This window comes from Podarcis pityusensis (assembly GCF_964106645.2).
Source record: "Podarcis pityusensis genome assembly, chromosome: 11".
Lineage (NCBI taxonomy): Eukaryota > Metazoa > Chordata > Lepidosauria > Squamata > Lacertidae > Podarcis > Podarcis pityusensis.
The window spans coordinates 936,745-961,387 of record NC_138036.1 but is presented as its reverse complement, the minus strand read 5'-3'; the positions used below and the strand labels follow the sequence as shown (position 1 = coordinate 961,387).

The 24,643-nt window shown below is 48.7% G+C and overlaps 2 protein-coding genes across 2 annotated transcripts in view; both read right to left on the bottom strand.

Moving 5' to 3' along the window:
- The window catches only part of ATOSB (atos homolog B), a 31,047-nt gene extending 28,053 nt beyond the window's left edge, over positions 1–2,994 (bottom strand). The window contains exon 1 of the mRNA XM_080973795.1: positions 2,948–2,994. The gene's annotated coding sequence lies outside the window, so the exon portion shown is untranslated. The remainder of the gene's footprint in view (positions 1–2,947) is intronic.
- Positions 1–24,643, bottom strand: part of PIGO (phosphatidylinositol glycan anchor biosynthesis class O) — a 126,266-nt gene that overhangs the window by 64,595 nt on the left and 37,028 nt on the right. The window lies entirely within an intron of this gene.

Here is a 24,643-nt window from a genome sequence, read left to right as displayed (position 1 = left end):
TGGCCGCTTTTAATTGATCATTTTTATTGTTTAATTCTTTTTGCAAATTGCTTTGAGGAGCTATTTTTCCTTACAGTTAAGCAGCATATAAATTTTATGAAATAAATAAAATAAATCGATTTGTGTTCAGAAGCATTACAGCCTCCCAAGTCAACTACTCTCATTGCATTTTCCTACCCCCCAAGTGGTGGGGGCAAATCCCCAAAATCTGTCCAAGTCAACTAAGTAAAATTATTTTGGAATATATTGACTCCTACAACATGGTAAGGAGAATAAAACACACTTATAAATCCACCCTACACATCACAAGCAAACATAAGCTGATGGCAACACGCAGGGTGATAAGACCTTGCACCAAGCATGAGCATCCAAGACAGGACAAAGGCCGTCTTGGTGGCTGCTTGACATATATGAACACCCCCACCCACCCACCCACAAACACAAACACCCACCCACAAGAGCATCTCCCCAGCCTCAGCCCATTTCAGAAGCCCCAGGCAAAAATATGGAGAGAGGGTTTTGGGACATGGAAATGACCTCCTACCAAATCCAACCATTGCTCCATTGAGCTCAGGATTGTCTACACTGAGTAGCAACTGCGACTCTTCAAGGTTTCAGGCAGGAGACATTCCCAGCCCTGCCTGGCAATATCAGAGCAAAGCAATCCAAAGCAAACGTGTCGATTTCATTTTATTTCGCTATTATAAATTCGCACAATGCTGCCCCATGGAGCTGTCGCAACGCAACCTGCTTCTAAGTCCTTCAGGGAGGGTCCTCCCCCTGCCCCACTGCCAACGGTGAATCAGAGGCACACATGCGCTGCAGTGTGCGCAGAGGAGATTCCTGCACTGCAGGGGGTTGGACTGGATGACCCTCGGGGTCCCTTCCAACTCGAGCGCCCCATGAGCCTAGGCACAGGTCAGAGGATTGGCTGCAGCAACAAAGGGAGAGCGTGGCTAAATGAGCAAGGCAGGAGACGCGAGAGGGGTCACCTCCAGCATGTCTCCACACCTCGCTCTGGATGCCACAGAGTTATTCTGGATTAACAAGGGGCACAAGCCCAGGCAGGTCAGAGAAGAACTGACAGGAAGCAGCTGCCACCAACATGAGACTTCAGGGAGGGACCAAGTAGCCCCAGATTTAGGACGGTGTGGGCGGTTCCCCTGCACAGGATGCCAAGCCGAGGGCCTGCTAATTTGAGAAGATCCATAACTGAGAAGATCCATTCGGGGGCGCCAAATGCCAGCCTCACTCACCAAAGTCCAGTCCTGGGTCAAATGATGGGTCCTGCACAAAGCAGGCCAGGGAAAGCATGGAAAGCTCAAGGTGCAATGTGGCACGAGAAGGAAGCCCCAATTTGGGCACAGGGCATTCTTCCAGTGCCAAGAAGGGTTCAAAATCCCAAAGCTCAGGTGTCTCTCTCTGCAAGTGGCAGCCTCCGAAAGCATTCCACTCCTCCCCACAAAAAGTGATCCTGCTCCCCACTCTCTGTGCACACTGTCCTTGGTGTTCTCCTCTCGCTGGGCACCAACCGCCATGCGCTCTAAACAGCCTGGTCAGGATAACTCCCTCTTCTGGGCTGTCTTTTCCCACCCACACTGCAACCTTTCCCCTAGCTGCTCCTTTTGTCTGTCTTAATAAGGTAGCTCTGTCCTGGCACGGGCAGCTGACTTGCCCTCCTTTTGCCCAGCACAGCACCTGCCTGGCAGACTGGTAGCACAAATGCCAGGAAGTCGTCACAGCACTGAAGCCAGACAGCGATGAGGAAGCCAGAGGTTGCCAGGCAAGGGCCGGGGAACAGGGCAGAAGTTGTGGTTATGAAAGGAAGCCCAGAGCGCAGACACCCCACCCTCCTCACCACAGACATTCTGGTAACTGGAGGTGGGGAGTAACCTGCCCAGAATTCAGCCAGATTGGGAAAGGGGGAAAGGAGGAAGTCTACAAACAAGGAGACGTCTTCAATGGTATTTTCAAATGTTCTTCTCAACGAACCCCAAAGCTCTTGGTAGCAACAGCAGCAAAGCTGGCTCTATTTTTCTTTCCAATTTATTGTATTTTACTAGTTCTAATGCTTGTCTGTGTCTCTTTATAACGCTATGAACTGCTTTAGGCACCTTTTTTTTTGGGGGGGGGGGAGTGGCATATTCATCCAAACAAAATCCTGAAGGGGCCTATGAACACTTACTCAGAAGTAAGTCCACTAAGTTCAGCTGGACTTACTTGCAAGTCGGTACGCACGGGATTGCAGCACAGAGTGGGAAAGAAAGACCCCAAATTCAGGCACGTTGAGACAGGGTGAAGAGATACGGGTGCAAAATCCGTACAGCTAGGCCGTTGCTTTAATTCAGCTTTTAAAAAGTGAACGCACAACAGAGCAACCAAGCTTCCAGTTCTCCCTGGAAGCATCTGAGCAGCGCCTGTGTAGCAATATTTCTGGGGGATTCCAACTGTGCTCAGAAACAAGACCCAAACATTTTTCCTTAATGAGAAAGCAAGAAACACAGCCATGAAATGGAAGGTTTGGGGTTGCCTAGAAAAAGGAGGTGGTGTCTGAGCCCAGGGAACAATGTGGCTGGGACTCTTGCTGCAACATGAGACTCTTAATCTCAGAGACACGGGTTCAAGTCCCACTTTTGGGCAAAAGGCACTGCATTGCAAGGGGTTGGAATGGATGACCCTCTACAGTTCTACGACACCACATCAACAAGAAAACCACGTATACCACCCTGAGATCCTTGAGGAAAGGTGAGATAGAAACACAGTAAAATGAACAAGTAAAAACCCTCACCCCCACCCGGAAGAAGAATGTGCAAAGAAGCCCTGAAAGGCTCCTGCGCCTCTTGAGCAGAGCTGAGTGAAAGGGATCCTTCGCGAGAAAGAGCATCACTGCCCCATGAGCAGAGGCAGAAAAGAGCTCAGCAGCAGTCAAGTCAGATCCGGTTCTTACCTGCAGGCCTCCCGTCTCTGGCAACCAGGCAGGCAGCAAACCTTTCAGGAGGAGGAACAAAGCAAAGAGGGGGGGAGAGAGAGAAAAGAATAAAACACCAAATTCACGCGCAGGGCTTTGATGCAAAGCAGCCCCTCGGCTTTTTTGGGGGGGGGCACAGGCTCAAGACCCCCCCAAAAAATCCCGCCTTCCCTTTCTTCTCTAGGGGCTGACACCCCAACCCAGTTCCACTTTGGGGGGTCCCTTGCAGGCTCCCCCCACCTTCCCATTTATTTATTTTTGGTGGGGGGGGAGGGAAAAAAAAGGGTCGCGACACAAGGCAGTCTTAGGGGGGGAAGTGCTATGGACCCCCCCAAAAAACCACGCCCTTAAAGCCTCGGGAAACTCTCCTGCGCAGCCCCCAAGGGAATCCCCCCTGCATGGGATGCCTCTGATTCCCCCCCCCCGCCCCATAAATCCGGCTCCTCCCCCGCCCGGCTTGCTCCGGGGCAATTGACCCCGCCCCGCCCGGGACCTGCCTGGCCCACCTGTCTCCCTCCGGGTCCGCGGTCGCCCCCGCTCGCCTCCCCGCCAGCCCCGCAGGAGCAGCAGCTTCCGGGCCCCGCCGCCCGGCCCCGCCCCCGCCCGCGCTCATTGGAGACCTCGGCGCCCGGCGGCCAATGGCGGGGCGCGGCTCCGGCGGCGGCCCCGCCCCCTCCACGTGCAGGTCTGTGATGACAGCGCGGTGGGCGGGGCCGCGGAGGGAGGAGGGCGCGCCTGATTGGGCGGCGGGACCGGGAGGGGCGGGAGCCGGGCGGCCGGCCGAGAGGGACCCTCCGAGGCCATCCAGTCCAGCCCCGCCGCCCGGAGAGCAGCATCCTGGGCCCCCCCGGAGCTGGACGTGGGAGGGGGACTGCTCTGGAGCGGAAAAGCTCCGCGACTCGCCCAAATCCGGGGGGATACTCGCAGTGCCGGATTGACGTAGACGCTCAACAAGCTCTAGTTTAGGGCCCCACTCTCTCGGAGGCCCCCGCAAAATTAAAGGAAAAAACCCCTGCATGTACATTTCCAAAATATTAGATAAAAAATAAAATAAAACCTACATACAGCAACAGTGTTTTGTGTTGTGCAGGCTCCTATGATGGTAAGTAATGGCCCCCGCCTGCTAGCCTGCTCCCTAAAATATCACAATTACTTTGATAAAATACATATTTTGTTATGTGCAAATGCCTTTAGATACCTATTAGGTCCATAAATTAGCATATAAAAAAGGGTAAAGGGACCCCTGACCATTAGGTCCAGTCGTGACCGACTCTGCAGTTGCGGCGCTCATCTCGCTTTCTTGGCCGGCGTACAGCTTCCGGGTCATGTGGCCAGCAGGACTAAGCCACTTCTGGCGAACCAGAGCAGCGCACGGAAACGCTGTTTACCTTCCCACCGGAGCGGTACCTATTTATCTACTTGCACTTTGACGTGCTTTCAAACTGCTAGGTTGTTCGGAGCAGGGACCGAGCTCACCCCGTCGCGGGGATTCGAACCGCCAACCTTCTGATCAGCAAGTCCTAGGCTCTGTGGTTTAACCCACAGCGCCACCCGTGTCCCAAATTAGCATATACTGTAGTATATATTCAACACAAAAAACCAGTGACAATTTGTTGTTGAGAAAGGACAGCTGGACGTATAAAAGACCCCATTACCTTCAAGAGCTGAGGGCCTCATCCAACCTCAGTCCAGCCCTGGGTGACTGACATTCTCCGGAGCTCTGAAGGGCCAGACTGGAAGGGCTTCCCTTTGCAGAAGCCAGGCTGTATCCTTCTTCAGCAAAATCCAATGCTTTGTAATGCTATATATAGAAAGGTTTTCCAGCACTTTCCCCGGAATAGATGCTCAGCTCCTAACCTGTATCTTCCAATATTCATTTTTTAAAATTGGTATCACACTGGCCAATGTTCTCAGGGGCAGAAGTTGCTATTAAGGGAAAGTTACCTATTTGTTCTTTGCTTCGTTCAGAATGGACTTCTTGATTCAGAGATACCCAGGGAGGCTGGAAGAGTCTCAGGAGCACCAAGCTCAGCTGGGGAACCTCCAAAACACTTTCATCCATTATATTTGGGCCTGAAAAATAATTCGCCACGGGAGACTTCCGGGTCAGCGCCATCGGTGAATGGCGGAGTTCCTCCGTCTGGAGGAACGGGCTCCGTGGAAACTGGGTCTTCCCGCCGCGGCGAAGGTGGGGACCCGCTAGAAATCCCAGGCGGAGGAAGCCTGGGAACATGGGGTTCGGCAGGGCACCAGGAGCGCCCCCCTACTCGCAGGGAATCCCATTTAGGGGCTCCGGAGCGAAGTGGGGTGAGAAGTGCGGTGCTGCGAACTGACTGCTACTTTCACGGAGTGAAGCCGCACAGCCATTGCCGGAGAGCGCTGACTTTTTCCTGTGGACAATTGGATTTAAAACAAGTACCCGTGAGTAGAAACGGAAAATTGGATCAAGAAATTTCTTAATTTGGTAACGAAGTGGGAAGGTTCAAAACAGGAAGTCTGCCTTCCGCTTTTTGTATATAGACTAAAGCAAAAACTTTGTAAGCTAAAGCCTGGAAAGCTGTCAAAAAAGTCTAAATTTTCTTCATTTAGAATTACTGAAACCCCCTTGGAAGTAGGAGAAAAGGGGGGGAACTTTGTTCAACCCTAGCAGGAGAGGGAGTGAAGAAGGATAAGTTTCCACCGTCTCTAACCTGGGAACGGGGTGTCAGAGACAGAAATTGTTGGAGAGGTTCATTGACTGTGAATGGGATATTTTGACAGATAGCTAAAGAAGAGAAACAAGCTGATTCCAATGTTGCCTTTTGCATCCTAAAGAAACAAAATATCTGAAAAATATCTGAAAAACGAAAGTAATTTTCCTTTGTTGGACTTGCCTAAAAAAAAAATGGATACAAATAGAAATTGCCTCCTCTAGAGGGAGCTTGTCAAATTGTTGCTGCAGTACACTTGAGGGCTCAACAGATGTAAGATTAAGACCGTGGGAACAGGCTTTTCTGACCTTGACTAAAGATGAGTTGGAAAGAAGACTGGGTGCTTGCCTTATGCAAGACAAGTGCCTTGCTGGAACAGATGCATGAGAAGATGGACTTGATGAATGAGAAAATGGATTTGACTGTTGCAGTTAATAACTGTGGGCAAACAGGGAATATTGATACAGAAATTATCCAGGGACCAACTCATGAATCTGTACTGACTGGGCAAGTGCAGAAGATAATGGAGGAGGATGCGGTTGCACCCCAAATAATACAAATGGAGAGTCCCGAGGCCCTTCAGGAGTATGAGCCGCCGTCATCGAAGATTGAAGTTGGAGTGGGCCAGGGGGAGTCTGGAGTTGAGGAGGTTCCCAACGTTGGAGAGACCTTGGAATGTGCTTTTAAATACTTTTTGGACTATATTGAGGATTGTGGGGAGTGGGACTGTGGGGAATGGGCGGGCTTGATGAAGGGAGATGGAGACAATTCTGGCTTGGAACCCCCCAGAGGCCTACCCCTCAATGAGAAAGGAAAGAAATTAAGAAAGAGACCAACAAAAGACAAGGAAAAGGGCAAATATAAACAACAAGAAGAAGAATTGCAGAAGGGACATGGAAGAGACTTAAGGGCCTCGGACATAAGGCTTCCAGGTTGATGGACTAGATGGAATGGACAGTAAGGACTGACACGATCCGAGACCAGGAAGAAGGGACGTTGGATGAAGATTGGAAGAAAATTTATAAAGAAAATTTTCTAATTGGGGAATTGGCTAAAAATTAATGAATATTAGGGAAAATGTTGGAATGAAACTATATGACTTTAGCAGAAATGATATCAGGAGTAATGTATATTTGATAACTAAGATTCAAGCTTTAAGGTGCTTTAGGGTAAGATAAGGTTAAATTAATTAAGGTAATGTGAATAATAGAATATGGGGAAAGATGGAAAGGATTTGTTGAGTTAATTATTAGATTAAATTAGGTTAGGATGAATTTTTTAACAAAAATTGAGAAAGATGGAAAAAAATTGCTGAAATAACTAATTAAACTAGAATACAAAAAGGGAGGTGTGAGGAAGTCAATAAAACAAGCAAATGGAAGTTTTAGATATGTAAGTTGGGATTTGTGTTGTTTTCTTTTTTCTTTTTCTTTTTTTGTTGTATTGTTGTATTGGTTTTTGTGTTTTTTCCTTTCTTTTTGTCTATTATAGTGTTGTTTTTTAATTTTTTAAAATGTTTTTCTTCTTATAATTCTGAAAACTACTAATAAATATTATTATTTTTTTTAAAAAAAGAAAAATAATTCACCACGGAACTCTGATGCAGCTTCCCCCAACCTGGTGTTGTGCACTACGACTCCCATCTGCCTAGGTGTTATTTACCTGCGCTGGCTGGGGTTGATGGGCACTGTAGTTCCAAACACCCGGAGGGCACCAGGTTGGGGAAGGCTGCCCGCTTGCCTTTGCTCTGCACGTTTCACTTGGTGAGAGCAAAACTGCAGCAGATGTTTGGGTGTTTTTAAATCCCTTTAGAAAACCCAGGTGTCATCTCGAGAGAAGAGGTGAGTCAGGCGGCTGAGGAGAAGTTGCAGCTGCGCAGCCAAAAGAAAGGGCAGCAAAAGGAGGGCAAGAGGGAGAGAGAGAGCCAGGGGCAAAAGTAAAAATAAGAAATGAGTCACCTCTTCCTGTCCTGAGCTGCCCTGGCCTTGTTGCTTTTCTCTTCTGTGAGTGAGCATGTGCAGTTCTTGCTAAGCTCTCCACTGCCTTGAAGCACGGAGACATCCACGAAGCTGCATGCTAGAAGATTCAGGATGGAGAAGGTTAATGGAGAAATCTGAGGGCTCCCTTGGACAAAAAGCAAGGACCCCAGCCAGGAATACCAGAGCAAAAGAGCTGCCAGCAGGCTTGGTCTTTATTGAAGACTGTCGCGACAGGACTCTCACCTGCCACAAGGTGGAACAAGATGGAAGCCCCAAACAAAAGAGAACCCAAACTTTTATTAGCTGCTAATCCCCATGTTACACCCCCCCAAACGACATCACAGTTACATCATGAAAGGGGAGGTCTGGTGGCAGGAATCTGAGCATCCTGGACCCTGCCTCATGGTTCCCCTTGCCCTCCACCAAACACCCATCAAGTGTAACAAAAAATATATTTACATTTCCCTGTTTCCCAGCCAAGTTCATCACACCCTTTTGTCTTCATCTCGGTTTATTATTTCTGGAATGGCTACCTGTCTGGCCCTCAGGTATCAGGATGCCAGGAATTATCACTCAGGCAGAGGGGCTGCTGAGGAGCTGAGCTCACATGTCTATCGGAATTTCTGAAGTTTTCCCAGTGAGCCAGTACAGAGATACATTGATCAGTGAATTCTTACATTTGGTATTGTGCAGCAGAGGCCCTTTTAATAGATAGGAAGAAACTGAGATGGGGTGTTTTGTGGGGACAAATCACAAAAGTCACAAAAGCGATTGTGCTGGTTTTGGTAGTGGGCTGCATGTGCATGATATCTGCTGGAGGGACAACCCCCCCAACCTATACATAAATCCCTGCAACAAGAAAAGAAAGCCCTTCTTTATGAAGCGCAGAGTTAACCTGCGGAACTCCTTGCCACAGGAGGCAGTGGTGACCAGCAACCCAGAGGGCTTTAAGAGAAGATTGGGCAAATTCATGGCAGAGGAGGGGGCTTGAGGGCCGCTAGCCATGCCTGCTACACTCTGCCTCTGCAGCAATGCCTCTCAATTCCAGTTGCTGGAAACCTCAGGAGGGCAGAGGGCTCTGGTGCTCGGATCCTTCTTCCTGGTTTCTCACAGGCTACTGTGAAGGCGGGATGCCATTGGCCTGATCCTGCAGGCTGTTTTTATGTTCAGAGTGGGTGGTTGCTTGAGAGCGGGGGAAGACGGCATGTCAGGACACAAAGTTGTTAATATTTTTGTCGATCATTGTTTTTACCTTCTCCGTAAACGGCTTTGAGTTGTTTGGCGTGTTTTGTTTTTACAGTCAAGCAGTGTAAAAGTTTTAAGAAATCGAGAAGAACTTTCTGACATGAAGATCAGTTTGACTTGCTCAGATGATGGTGATGGACTCTCCGTCGCTGGTTGGGGGGGCACCTATCAGAGGTTCACCTGTCACCTGTTAGCTGCGATTCCTGCCTTGCACAGGGTTGGACTAGATGACCCTCGGGGTTCCCTTTCAACTCTACCATTCTATGGTTGTAAATCAATGACAGCAAGTGAGGTGCTGGGACCCCAGACACCTGGGTCCTGCATTAAAGCAAGATGAGGGGAGGGAAGCCGCAGAGCAGAAACTGCCGCATGGAAATCGTACTGTTTCACCAACACACGATGGAATTGGAAGATGCAAAAGCCACCAAAGGAGAGGAAGGTCCTTCTGCCAGGCCCTTCTTGCTGCACCTGTGGCTGCAGGAGCTGCCCTGTCCCATTCAGGGTCCTCAGGGGGGCAGGGAGCGCTGTGCCCCTCACGGGCAGCAAGGGCAGAGGCAGTGGTGCTCCTTTGGGAGAGGTTTTCGACTTCCCAACCAGCCAGGCTGAAGCAGGGACCGGCCGGGCAGCAACCATCTTACGAATCAGCCCAGGCTGCTGCGGGCAGAAAGGCAGACAAGACCGAGAGCACAGCTGGAGTCCAGGACACCCCCAAATACAGTGGTACCTCCGTTTTCGAACGTCATCCATTCCGGAAGACCGTTCGAGTTCTGAAACGTTCGAAAACCAAAAACTCAGTATGGAAGCCTTGATACAGAAAATTCAATATGGAAGCCGCATGGCATGTTTTTGACTTCCAAGGCGTGTTCGAAAACCAAAGCATTTACTTCCGGTTTTTCAGCGTTCGAAAACTGAAATGTTCGTCAACAGAGACATTTGAAAATCGAGGTACCACTTTAGTTCTTTGGCAGACAAGAAGGCATTTTCCTCACGAAGGAAAAAGCTGTTGATATAAAACTCAGGAACACTTTGTCCTAAGGGTGGTTAGCTTCATTTGGGAGAGGGAGGGAGAATCTGCACATGCTCAGAGGCACTGAGCCCAAGGTACCGGAAAAACTCCCACCCGGAAACCAAAGTCCCCACTGTGGAAGGATGTGTGGATCCAGAATTGGCCTTCACAGTCACTTATGGACTCATTGTTAAGACTGTGTTTATGGAAGACAATCTTACTCAGCTACGAGGGATCACCAGAGAAGAAGAAGAAGAACCGGAAAAAGAGGCGTTAGGTAGTGTTAACGGAAAAATCTGAGGGCTCCCTTGGACAAAAAGTAAAGACACCAACCAGAGCAATTGGAAGCAAAACAGCAGCCTGTAGGCTTGGCCTTTATTGAACTGTTGCAACAGGGTGTTCCCCTCCCTTGCAGGAGAGAGGAAAAGACCCAGAAAGATGGTCTGCAAGACCTTATAAAAACTTTTGAAATTCCCCTCCTCCAGTTCAAGCCCACCCCCAGAAACATCATACATACATTACAGAAAGGAGGGGTTGACATCATGCATACATTACAGAAGGGGTTGACATCATGCATACATTACAGAAAGGAGGGGTTGAGGGAGGACTTGTAGTGGTAACCTGAGTGTCCTGTCACCTGGCTTTCCCCCTGCCCATGAGTCACTTCCAGGAGACAAAGGGGAGTTTGCAGTTTCCTGCCCCCAGAGGGAAGATCTGATCATTGTCCTTTGATTCAGTCCATGCTGAATCCACTAACATATGCAAGTTCTTTGTCATTTTGATTGTCTTCTGTCTGGGATTATCAGGGCTGACATAGCAACTGGGCAGGGCTCCTGTGGATGTGCTGGTATGCTGAAGGGATTATGGCTGACCAGAACCAAGCCACCCCCCTTTGATAGTCCTTGTCACATGGAGTAAAATAAAATGGAACAGTGCAAATCCGATGTATGGTTGATTTTCTATGAATTTATAACAGAAATGTGGCGTATGTAGTGTGTGAGTGTGAGTGTGTGTGAAGTTTGTGCAAACAGAATGATTGGGGTGGGGGGTTCCTGCTACAGTTCCCCCCTTCGGAGATAAGATTGCAAAGGTGGCTACTTTGCAATCCTTTTCTCCGCACAATTTAAGGTGATAAATATTAACCTGCTATTCTCCGTCCCAGATGCGTGTGCCCATGTGAACCTGAAAGGGACTTGGATATCATGCTTCTTAAGGATATTTGCATAGAAATATAATGGTGTAACAGTGCACATAGTTAGACATAGGATGTCACGTAAAATTAATATTTTGTTGCTCAGTTACTTGTGGTATTCTAGCACTTTGGAAGAAATATTTTCTCAATAGTGGTCTATGCTTTACATTTAGCAGGAAGATCCACTAATGACTGAAAAGTGCAGTTTGCTTTCCCCCCCGCCATTTTTGTGTTCTCAGGTGTCAAGGTAGCTCTTCTGTGGTCTCACATCGGCATGGTGTCGCAGTAGTGGCAATCCCTGGTGAATCCACTTAGGGCTTTCATATTTACTATGTTGCCTGGCACCCACCACAGCTGGCACAGGTTTTGGACACGTCCTGAGAGAAATGTCTTCGCCTTGGCCATTCCATGGGATTTTTTTATTATTATTATTATTATAGGCTCTGGTCTTGCAGTCATGGGAAGTTGCTCACTTGCAGTTTAAGGACCAAAAAGCTAATTGCAGCCTGGATACACTTGCCCAATTCAAACTGAGTCCAATTTGAATTTATGTGCCCATGGTTCTCAACCTTTCAAACCAGTCTGTTAAAGGAAAACCGTTCTTAAAAGGGCACTTGTCCAAATAAGTCAATTTAACTCTCTAAGGGATCATTCCTGCTAAACCAAAGCATATGCACCTTCATGTATCTTATCAGCTTCTCTTTGGTAAAGCGAGTTTTAGCACATTTTAAAATGGGTAGGGAAGTTGGCAGAGTGCCAGGTGGAACAACGAAATGTGGTTATAAATTTATCTAATTCTAAACATTGGACTACATAATAGCCTGATCTGTTAAAAAGCATAAAATGTATGAGAATCCTCCACTGGGGTGTAAGGAATAAGACATTAAACATAAAAACAATTTCACACAAAAATAGCCCCCCTTTTGTGGAAATAACACACTGTCAGACACATTTCAACATTCCTACGTAATAACACATAATACGAAACAAACTAATTAAATATCAGTTGCATATTTTGACACAATTGTGATCTTTTACGCATGTATCTTTTGAATCCTGGAGCACAGAGGCTTGAGGTTCAAGTGAAAAAATGTCCTTGTAATTCAACTCCTCCCCCCTTTGTCAGCCCCACTCCCCATCAGTCTATATCCTTTGAAAGAGATAGCTGTGGCCACTTTGAAACTTTGGTGTCTGTTGTTGTTGCAGGTCTTGTGATGGCGGAGAATGAGTTGAGGGGTTGTTGCTGCTTTACATCATTGTACATCTGAATAAGTGATATCCTGTAAGGGGCAGGGTTTTGGGGGCTTAAAGACAGAGTTAGGAAAAGGAGGGGGCAAAAGGCAAAAAGGATGTCCTTCGGTTTCTGTTGGAAGCTGCAAATAATAAAAATCTTAGCGAATTAAGCATTTCATTCATTCCAATATTATTATCACATTTTCATATAATTACTGTTATTATCTGCCAAGTTCGTTTGGTTTCCTTCACTTTGGAGAGAAAGAGAACATCGGCTAGAATGTTAATAGCAAAATACTGGAAAGTGACTTAATACGAAGGAAAAATGAATGGCAATTTAAAGTTGTGCAAGTACCTTGCACTAGCCAAAATGACAGAATTAATAAGAGATGCTCAGGCCAAAGGTAAACAAGTAACATTCCACAAACAATGTTTGGTTGTGCTTCGATTAACTTCATAGACATCATGGAGAAACGGATTAAATAAATGAAAAACAGATTATTTGTAACTTTAAAAAGTGTCAAAGCCACAAAGAGATGGAAGTCACTAATATAGCAGGGATTCAGACTTGTTTCACAGAACAGAAAGAAAGTTGCTGTGGGAGGGGGAAAAAAGGGACAAACACTTTGTTATCGGGGTTCACATATCCTGTTAAAAGGGAAAATTATTTCATGTGAGAAGCCTGTCAGGAAATGCTGTTCCTAAAATTCCCATTGAGGGGGGGAATGCTTTGATATTTACCTGTGAAAAGAATTTGGCATGTTAAGATTTGGAACCTGGAAAGCTCCTGACTTTTGATGGGCTAGTTTTTTTAACCCTTTTGTCTTACATAGCCCCTGGAGCAAAGACACATTAAGGATGATTTCCCTCAATGGTTCCAAGTTTTTACATAAGGAAATTTGGATAAGTTTCTCTCTGCAGTTCTCGAAGAAAACCTCTCCCCCCTTACAGTTCCCCCCTTCCTCTCTCTCTCTCTCTCTCTCTCTCTCTTTCTCTCTTTAGCTGATCTAGCCTCTGTGCATGTGCAGAGTGATTGTGTCTCAGCAAACCTTTTATACTATTGAAAATGTTGCATCCTTTGGCTAAATTACGATTTGAATAAGGGAAGGGAAGGGTAAGGAGTAGATTTTGAAAATAGGGTTTGATTTTAAACAAAAAAGAGAAACTCAGCAATTTAAGTATTCACCAAAACTAGCAATTTCAGCCCAAGCAAAAGAGACTGCTTCCTTTATGTACAGGAAAGGGCTAATATCCCTCTGGCCATTCGCGGAACAATGCCACGCCCTTATATATGGGGGAAATGGCTTTTTTCAACATTCTCAGTCATTTCAACCTTACCATTTGCAGACAAAATTTTTTTTTTTTTTTCTGCCCTTTATTTACAGGATGGATGGTCAAGGCTAATGCTACTTGACTATATGAATTTTATGTGCTTAAACTTTGAATAGACTTTTAAGTTTGATTTTTTTTTTTTTTTTTTAATAGTAGACAAAATGATAAATAGTGTAATCACTCAAATGCTTGATATTACCAGTTGTGCTTCAAAAACATCATGGCTTTCACCTCTCTCCTCTTAAAACCAAAGAGCAAAGCTAGGCTGAATTTCAACTCATCACCTCACTAGAATTTAAGAATTACCCTCCAATGCTTGTAGACACATGGCCTTCCACACAGCCACAAATTGGGAGAGTTGAAAGGGACCCTGGGGTCATCTAGTCCAACCCTCCAAAATATAGGGTTCACAGCAAGATTTCGCAGCAAGATTTGTACTATCAAAGAGACATACAAATTTAAGTACAGATTTACAACTGGGAAAGGAAACATCTATGCTCCTATCATGTACTAAGGAAGAGGAAGATCTCGAGATAGTTTGAGTGAGTTTGCTTCCTTAGACTAACGAATGCAAGTTCCTATAGAAATATTTAAAGGAAGACTGAAGTGAACAGATTTGTTTTTCCCCCCCTTAACTTGCAGAGGAATAGTAAGCCTAATTTAGATTATTATTATTAATATTATTATTATTATTATTTTAATAACTGCACATTGGAAAGTGAGATGCGGGGTGACTTTAGGAAAGATTCCCCCCTCCCCTCTTTGCAGTTTCCTTTAAAGGAAGCTTACTTGGGAGTAAATTTACCTGGCACAGAAGTAAGAAGGGGAAGAAAACTGAAAGAGGCAGAATGAAACAAGGGGGGCATTTTCTAACAAAAGAGGCCAGGAAGTCTTATAGAGACTGATATCAGGAGCCTTACAATAACTCTTCTGTCCAACCAAATCAAAGAAAAAAACTGGACTCACATATTTTTCTTAGAATGAACACCATACTTTCATAGGCATATGCTTAATGAAATACATACACTGCATTTTAGCTTGGGAGAGCAGTTGGCTCAACTAGGCCTTTGCAGCAGAAACATTAGGTTAACTTCACCTTCCAAAATAGACTGGAACAAAGGTGTACTCACAAACTCAAAAGTTACAACAAAACATCATTTACCATTAGACTTAAAATCAGCCTCCTCACTTGAACTAGAGGAAGGAGGTGGGGTAATCCCCCTTTCAGAACACAAGTAGCACGTATACAGGATTTTACCACTTGGGAGGAAAACTCTCTTTTAGAGCCTCTCTCAAATAACAAACATTTGCACACTCCATTCTCCATTTTGTTTTGTTTAAGATTAATAAGTTGCAACATGGCTTCCTTAGATTTAAAATTTTGAAGCAAGCTTGCAATTTAAAACTATGTGCATTTGAGAACAGTCTGTGGATGCCGAGGCCAATGTAAATACAAACTCTTGAAATATTTCTAAATCTTTGAGTACATCTCTTATTCATTTTTTTATTTTTATTTTTTAAGAGAAACTAAGATCTCTAATGCGTGGGCTCTCAGGCTGGGCTGTTATTATATCTACTGCCTTCTGAGCACCATTAAGTTTACAGTTTCATGTTCCAGCTCTAGGCTACAGTTTAACAAGACAAACTTGACCATTTTTTCCCCTTTATTTTATTTCTATTTTTCTCTAATTGGAGATGACAAGCTGGAGGGGCATATTAGAATCCTCTCTGGGGCAAAAAGGCTTCATGGAAGCTTTGTTGCCAGGAGGAGTCCAGCTAGGGTGTTTAGTGGGCTCCCATTCTCTCATATGTTATTATTGGGCTTTTTTTCGTTAACGAAGTACGCTAAAGACAGAAAGAGTGGAAACACACACAAGGGAGGAGGGGCAATGGGAAAGAAAGGGGGGACAGAAAAAAAATATCCTTTCAGTGTTTGGAATCTCTTTGACTAACACAACTCTCACCTATCTTCAAGCTACAAACTCATTTCAAGAAATCTTATACATGAACTCAAACTTCAGCCACGGGACACCTCGGCCCGAGAAACTTCAACCACGGGACACCTGGCCCGAAAACCTTTACCACGGGACACCTGGCCCGAAAACCTTTACCACGGGACACCTGGCCCGAAAACCTTTACCACGGGACACCTGGCCCGAAAACCTTTACCACGGGACACCTGGCCCGAAAACCTTTTACCACGGGACACCTGGCCCGAAAACTTCAACCACCTCTTCTACCCTCCACAACAGCCTCCTGCCTAGCCTTTTGGACTAAGTTCGGAACTCCCTACTGGACGCTTGCGTAATGCAATGCCAGATCAGGGTCCGAGAAAATGAAGGTTTGGAAAGGAAACAAACGACCTTGCGTTCTCACATACCCGGGTCATCCCTAACAAAGGTCACCAGGCAGGAGGGGCAGCTTCATTTGCATAGTTAGGGTAGGTGGAGAGTAAGAGAATACTTGAAAGACTCCTCTGGACGACTCCGAGAGAGGAATGTCAGAGAAAAACAGTAAAAGAGCCACGCTTTCCCGGACTCAATTCCAAGACGGAAAACGGGGGAGAAAAGGGATAGAGAGATTAAGACGTTCCTGGACGACCCCGAGAGGGAACGTCGGAAAACAGCAATAGTACCCCAATTTTCACGGTCACCTTCCGCGTAAGGAATTGGGGGAAGGGGAAGGGAAAGGATTTGACGTTCCTGGACGACCCCGAGGGGGAACGTCAGACAGTAAGGTTCCGCAACCTCCCTGGCCACTTTCCGAAAGGGGAGAATCGGGGGAGAAAAGGATAGAGCTAAAACGTTCCTGGCCGACCCCGAGAGGGAACGTCGGAAATGAAAGAAGGAAAGTCTGGCTGTCGTGGAGATGTTCCTTTTCCACCCCCCTCCCAATGTATTTACTTCAAACCATACTCACGTTCGAAGATGTCCCCTGCGGATCTCAGGATCCTTTCCCCTTAGCCGGCTTGACCTCGCCTTTGCTTCCCCTGGTTGGGCTTTTGGTGACGATTGATTACCGCCCGCAAAGAGGAGGCAGGGAGAGGAAGAAGGATCTCTGGGCTAAGGTTGCCCAGTGGCGCCTGATCCCCTCTATCTCCCTCCTCACCTCTGCAGGAGAACCAAGTGTCCCATCTGGGGTGCCAACTGTTAACGGAAAAATCTGAGGGCTCCCTTGGACAAAAAGTAAAGACACCAACCAGAGCAATTGGAAGCAAAACAGCAGCCTGTAGGCTTGGCCTTTATTGAACTGTTGCAACAGGGTGTTCCCCTCCCTTGCAGGAGAGAGGAAAAGACCCAGAAAGATGGTCTGCAAGACCTTATAAAAACTTTTGAAATTCCCCTCCTCCAGTTCAAGCCCACCCCCAGAAACATCATACATACATTACAGAAAGGAGGGGTTGACATCATGCATACATTACAGAAGGGGTTGACATCATGCATACATTACAGAAAGGAGGGGTTGAGGGAGGACTTGTAGTGGTAACCTGAGTGTCCTGTCACCTGGCTTTCCCCCTGCCCATGAGTCACTTCCAGGAGACAAAGGGGAGTTTGCAGTTTCCTGCCCCCAGAGGGAAGATCTGATCATTGTCCTTTGATTCAGTCCATGCTGAATCCACTAACATATGCAAGTTCTTTGTCATTTTGATTGTCTTCTGTCTGGGATTATCAGGGCTGACATAGCAACTGGGCAGGGCTCCTGTGGATGTGCTGGTATGCTGAAGGGATTATGGCTGACCAGAACCAAGCCACCCCCCTTTGATAGTCCTTGTCACATGGAGTAAAATAAAATGGAACAGTGCAAATCCGATGTATGGTTGATTTTCTATGAATTTATAACAGAAATGTGGCGTATGTAGTGTGTGAGTGTGAGTGTGTGTGAAGTTTGTGCAAACAGAATGATTGGGGTGGGGGGTTCCTGCTACAGTAGGCAGTGTTTGAGACGAGAAAGGTGTGGCTCTGGCCCCAGAAAACTGGTGGTTCTTTGTATTGTCCCTGACCAGCTCAGTCTGAGGCTGACAGCGAAGGAAGTGCCACTTAAATTTGGAATCCCTTCTTGGAAGTGTGCCTGACAATAAGGAAGGTCGTCACTCACCAGACTGGGGACAGCAATTGTTCCTGCTGACTGCACATAATACAGGATCTCTGCAACGTAGCAGCTTATGGAAGGAGGCTTGGCAAGGAAGGCACTGACTGCAGTTCATTTGAAAGGCTTGTGTAGAATTCCATGTTTTTAAACCAGAATTCAAAGGAAGGAAGGGCACTGCTGCTCTCTAGTGACCGACAGGCAGAATTGTCTCAAAAAAGGCTTCCAAAGCCTGAGAAAGCAAAGCAAGAGAACTCTTCAGACTCGCCAGGGCCACTCTGTCGATCTATCTGCCTATCCTTCTGCGCCTCCATTGTTGAAATGGTTTAAGCTTCCATAAAATTGTGCTCAAGTTACTGTGAAGAATTGTATTTTTCCATTGCACAGGTGAGTTTTATGACCGAGTCACAGGTTTGAGGACAGCCTTTCCGAGTGCTCACTAATCTTAACGAAGCAGCCCCCACCGCTCAGTCAGGCGTTGCTTTTGCACACAAAGGGCTCTGTTATGTACTGAGTTGAATAGGATCCAAACTGTAGCAGTCTGATTGGTCCTAGAACAATAGGATCTAAAAGGCAGCAGTCTGATTGGTCCTAGAACAATAGGATTCAGAATGCAGCAGTCTGATTGGTCCTAGAACAATGCAGCAGTATGATTGGTTGGCAGGAACCACCCAATCCTGCTCCAGATAGAAGTGAATCCACAACCTGATTGGCTTACAGTAGAATTCCAGAATTAGCCAATCATGTGCAGCCCATTGTGTAAATAATGTATATAAAGCAGATACTGTGAGGGGACATTTATTCATTCCTCCTCACCACTATGAGCTGAATAAAGAGCATGAAATCACTTTGCGACTCTGAGTATATTTCACTGGCGACGAGGATGGGATCCCGCTGAGCTGACTGCCACACACAGCACCGCAGCACCGCCAACTGCCGCACCGCTGCCTCGCACCGTGTATCCAGGCTTCAGCTCCGGGGCACAAGGAACTCAGAATGGCAGCCAACAGCAGCTTCTCGCCATTCAACCCAGCATCTGGAGACTGGGAAGCATACGCCTCCCGTTTCACCTTCCTCCTAGAAGCCAAAGGGGTCACCGACGAAGAAGACGCCAAGAAGAGGGCGATATTCTTCAGCGTCTGCGGAGAGGAGACGTTTGAAATCGCCCGGGCTCTCCTTGCGCCTGAAGACGTCGCTACTGTTCCATACAAAACAATAATGGAACAGCTGAAGGGGCACTTTTCGCCGCAGCCCTCAGTGGTGGCTCGTCGAAATGCCTTCTACGCAAAGCGGCAAGCCCCTGGGGAAACCATAACTGGGTTTGTGACCTCTCTCCGCCAAGCCGCCCGGTTCTGCAACTTCTCAGAGCTGGAGAACATGCTTCGTGACCGCCTCGTCGGTGGCCTGAAGGATGAGAAGCTGCAACGGCGCCTCTACGCTAAGAAGGACCTAACGTTCCAGGTCGCTCTGGAGGAGGCCCTGGCAACAGAAGCTGCCGAGAGGTCGACCCAAGAGGCACGGCCGAGCCTGCCATCCCAACCGAGGGTCCACCATGAAGACCTCACCGACGACTCAGGATCTGACAGGGAAGAGGTGCACCGAGTACAGCAGCGCACTCAAGCAGCGCACAGACCACAGCTGCCTCGACGAGAAGGAGGGAACTGCGCAAGCTGCGGGGAGAGTCACGAGAGGAGGACCTGCCGTTTCCGCAACGCAGAGTGCAGGCAGTGCAGAAAATCGGGACACATCGCCCGGGTGTGTCGGGCTCGGCCCACCCGACACCAGGCATCAGATGACCAATCCAAGAGCCCCAGGTCCCGGGGCCCAACGCACCAAGGCAACTCGACGGAGCTCACGGACTTCCAGGTATACCAGTTGCCCCACCCCAACGTAGAGAAAATTTATGTAGAGGTACAGATAGAGGGGGCCCCATGCCGCATGGAGCTTGACACGGGTTCAACTCTATCCATAATCTCGGCAAGGACCTTAAGGAAACTGTGTCCCACTGGGGGTCCCAAACTCAGGCCGGCCCCATTCACCCTCCGGGACTTCCAGAAACGTAAGGTCCCCACAATGGGGGTGGGGACCTTCAGGGTGCAATACCGAGGGCGGACGCGGCAACTGGACTTGCTTGTGGTCAAGGGCCCCTACATTAGCTTACTGGGATTGGCATGGTTTGGACCACTGGGGCTAGCTGTCACCGGGGTGAACCACACTAGCTTACAAGTGGACGTGGACGCCATATGCAAGGAATTTCCAGGGGTTTTCGATGGGAAATTGGGACAGTATACGGGCCCCCCCATTGCGCTACAGCTTGACCCCGCAGTACGACCGGTCAGGCTCAAGGCCCGCCGGGTCCCGTTCGCCTTGAAACCCCGTATAGACGAGGAATTGGACCGACTCGTAGAGCAAGGAGTGCTGGAGCCGGTGCCTAATGCTCCCTGGGAAACCCCAATCGTCACACCCGTCAAGCCTAATGGTTCGGTCCGCATCTGCGCAGACTACAAATGTACCATAAACAAGGCCCTCACGGCCCACGCATACCCAGTGCCAGTGGTCAGCCATGTCCTTGCCACCCTGGCTGGGTCGAAAATTTTTGGCAAGCTGGACTTGGCCCAAGCATATCAACAGCTGCCAGTAGATGAGGCCACAGCAGAGGCGCAGACGATTGTGACGCACAGAGGAGCGTTCAGGGTAAAGCGGCTGCAATTCGGTGTCAGCGTGGCACCAGGCATATTCCAGAATATAATGGACTCTCTCCTTAAAGGGATTCCTGGCGTCACCCCCTTCTTCGATGATGTGTTGATTGCCGGCCCCACACCAGAGGAGTTTGAGGACCGCCTCCGCACCGTTCTGCACCGTTTCCAGACGGCGGGTCTCAAGGTGAAGCGGGAAAAATGTCTACTAGGAGTGCCTCAGGTGGACTTTCTGGGATTTATGGTGGACGCAGAAGGGGTCCACCCGACTGGGGACAAGGTACGGGCCATTTGTGATGCCCCAGCGCCCAAGAGCAAGACTGAACTTCAGGCCTTCTTGGGACTATTGAACTTTTACCATTCCTTCCTTCCCCACAAGGCGGCGGTAGCGGAGCCCCTACACAGACTCCTGGACAAGCGGGCCCCTTGGGTGTGGGGCCAGCGCCAGGAGGCCGCATTCCAGGCAGTCAAGGACTTGCTTGTCTCAAACTCGGTCTTGGCACACTTCGACGAGAGGCTGCCGGTGGTGCTAGCATGCGACGCCTCACCCTATGGCATTGGAGCTGTCCTGGGGCACCAACTCCCGGATGGAAGAGAGGTACCGGTGGCGTACTTTTCCCAGACACTCAACACAACCGAGCGGAACTACTCGCAAATCGACAAGGAGGGTCTGGCAATCGTAAAGGGAGTAAAAAAATTCCATGATTTCTTGTACGGGCGGCCCTTCACCGTGGTGACTGACCACAAGCCGTTGCTTGGCTTGTTTGCCCCCGAAAAGCAGACCCCCCAAGTGCTGTCTCCTCGCGTCCTCAGGTGGTCAATTTTCCTTGCCAGCTACCAGTATGCACTGATTCACCAACCTGGGAAGGCGATGGGCCATGCGGACGCCCTCAGCAGGCTACCACTACCGGAAACAGGCCCTGACCCAGCACCTGCACAAGAGGTTATGAGCCTGGAGCTGCTTCCCGACCGCCCCATTCAGGCACAAGAAGTTGCACACCATTCCAAGAAAGATAGGGTCATCTCCCGGGTCCTGGACTGGGTGTGGAGGGGATGGCCCAGCAGCAGCCCCGGGCCAGAATTCGCCGGCTACACAACCCGCAAACATGAACTGTCGGCCCACAAGGGGTGCCTGTTATGGGGAAGCAGAGTCGTTGTTCCCCAGCCCCTCTGCAAAAGGGTCCTCACAGCCCTACACGAGACACATCCAGGGGTAGTAAGAATGAAGGCCCTTGCCAGGAGTTATGTGTGGTGGCCGGGGATCGATGGAGAGATAGAGGCCTGGGTCAAACACTGCCAGGCCTGCCAAGAATCCCGCCCAGATCCCCCAAGGGCCCCAGTCCAGTCCTGGGAGTCCGCCCGAGCACCATGGTCACGCCTGCATGTGGATTTCGCTGGCCCCTTTCAGGGGAAAACATTCTTCATAGTGGTGGACTCCTACACCAAATGGCTGGAAGTCGCACTGGTACCGTCCACTTCCACGTCCGCAGCCATCCGGGTACTACGCAGGCTGTTTGCAACCCACGGGCTCCCTGACACTCTCGTCTCAGACAACGGGACTGCATTTACGTCAGGAGAATTCCAAACCTTCACAGCGCAGAACGCCATCCGCCACATCCGTTCGGCGCCGTTCCACCCTGCCACCAATGGCCAAGCAGAACGCATGGTGCGGACCACCAAGGACACCCTTCGCCGCATGACGCAAGGGGACTGGGAGTACCGCCTTGCCACATTCCTTCTAGCACAGCACAGCACCCCCAGCTCAACGACTGGCCGGAGCCCCGCTGAACTACTAATGGGTCGGCGCCTTGCAATCAGATTGGACCGCCTTCACCCCGATAGAGCTCAGGATGAGGTAGTGGTGGGGGAAGGCAGGAACCCCCGGACCTTCGAGGCCCAGGACCCAGTGTACGCAAAGAATTTTGGGGCAGGCCCAGCATGGGTACCCGCCACAATCACCAGGGTCACTGGCCCCGTGTCGTACGAGGTGCTAACGGATGGGGGGCAATGCTGGCGCCGCCACTGCGACCAGATACGGCGACGATTCCCGGGAGAAAACCAGGAGGAGGACAGGTCAGAGGAGTCCCAAGGGAACAGCGGGGCAGTGAGGCCCATAGAGCAGGAGGGGCCAGCAGGAGAGGCAGAATCAGTAAATACAGAGAGGACCCGTGAGGCCGAAAGGACACCGGAACCAGAACCACGACTGAGCGAGCCGGTTGCACCAGACCAAACAGCCGCATCACAGCCAGCATCCTTGGAACACGAGCCAGAACCCGGAGCCCGGACCAGGGAACACCCCAGGCCACAACGCACACGTAGGCCGCCGGCATACCTTGAGGACTATGAATGCGACCTCCCGGGCAGGACTGGAACTTAGAGGGGAGGGGTGTTATGTACTGAGTTGAATAGGATCCAAACTGTAGCAGTCTGATTGGTCCTAGAACAATAGGATCTAAAAGGCAGCAGTCTGATTGGTCCTAGAACAATAGGATTCAGAATGCAGCAGTCTGATTGGTCCTAGAACAATGCAGCAGTATGATTGGTTGGCAGGAACCACCCAATCCTGCTCCAGATAGAAGTGAATCCACAACCTGATTGGCTTACAGTAGAATTCCAGAATTAGCCAATCATGTGCAGCCCATTGTGTAAATAATGTATATAAAGCAGATACTGTGAGGGGACATTTATTCATTCCTCCTCACCACTATGAGCTGAATAAAGAGCATGAAATCACTTTGCGACTCTGAGTATATTTCAGGCTCCCTGGGCATGGACCAAAATGCCGCAAGTTGGAAAAGATGGAGGCAGAGTTCTTTCGATTTTTAGCTGAAAAAGCTGGTGGGTTCTTGAGTCTTACACTGGAATCTCTCTCTCTTGGTCATCACTCGTAGCAGAGTAAGATTGTCTTCCAGAAACACGGTTTGAACAATGAGTCCGTAAGTGACCATGGAGCCAATTCTGGATCCACACGTCCTTCCACAGCGGGGACATTGGCTTCTGGGCCGGAGTTGATCACAGTGTGGATTTGCCAAGCATGCCTTCCTCTTAGCACATTTCTCCCTTGCGTCCTGAATTTGTGCTTCTTCAAAATCCATGATGCCTTTAGTAGAGGCTGTTCTCCAGTTGGAGCACTTGGAGGCCAGTGTTTCCCAATTATCGATTTTTATAATGCATTTTTTAAAGTTTTGCTTTGAGAGTGTCTTTAAAACTCTTTTGTTGACCACCAGTATTTTGCTTTCTGTACTTAAGTTGGGAATAGAGTAGTTGCTTTGGAAGATGATAATCAGGCATCCGAACAACGTGAGATCAATATATGCAAGAACAGAAATGTATAACTGAGACGATGTATCGCTTATTGTTTTTGAAACATTTAAACCAACTTTCTGCCGGTAAAGCTTTAAAACATACTTTTTGTGTGTGCTGAGAATTTATTTTGTCACAAAAAGTCAGAGCAGAGAGAGGACCTCCTCCGCTGGCTACATTAATCATCTACATCCCTGCCCAAATGCCAAGAGCTAAATCAGTGGGGAGAGGAGACGACAGCAAGCGAAGCTGCCCCACCGAACTGTTTCCTTGGCGGATTGATTTGTGGGACTTAGGAGAGAGAGACCCTCGTGTTGCCTCTTTGCTTTGCTTTCCCATGTCCAGAGAGAGAGAGAGAGAGAGAGAATGTGCAGCAGCCGGAATTGTGAGGAAGGGGAGTCCACAGTAAGACAGAAGGGGTGAATGTTCTGGGGGTTCACCGTATTGGGTGCCTGAGGGTGACCAGGGATTGGTCTTGGCTCAGGGCAGGGTGCCCCTCTATGACATGCCCGGTGCCTTTATGAGGTGGCCTGGAACGCTGCCATGGGCCTCAGGTGGCCCAGAAAGGCAGCAGGGGAGGCTTAGTTGTTGTGGGCCCACAGGCCTGGGCAGCCAAGATGGAGGTGTCCCACGATGACTCCTTCAGCTGCTACTTCTCCTGCTGCTTGGTCCCCTGGTTCCTCCTTGGCGGCAGCGTCATCCTGTCCCTCCTCGTCTGCTTCTCCCGGAAGATTCTGCAGGGGAGGCTTCTTCCGGAGAGGAGAGCCTGTCCGCTGTCTGCAGGTGCCTGGCCCAAGTCGCCACGGGTGGGTATCTGCGTCTGAGGCAAAATGCAGCCAGGACTTTCATGCAACACAGGCGCACAACACTATTGCCACATCTGCAAGAACTGACCTGGTTTAGGAACTCTGGT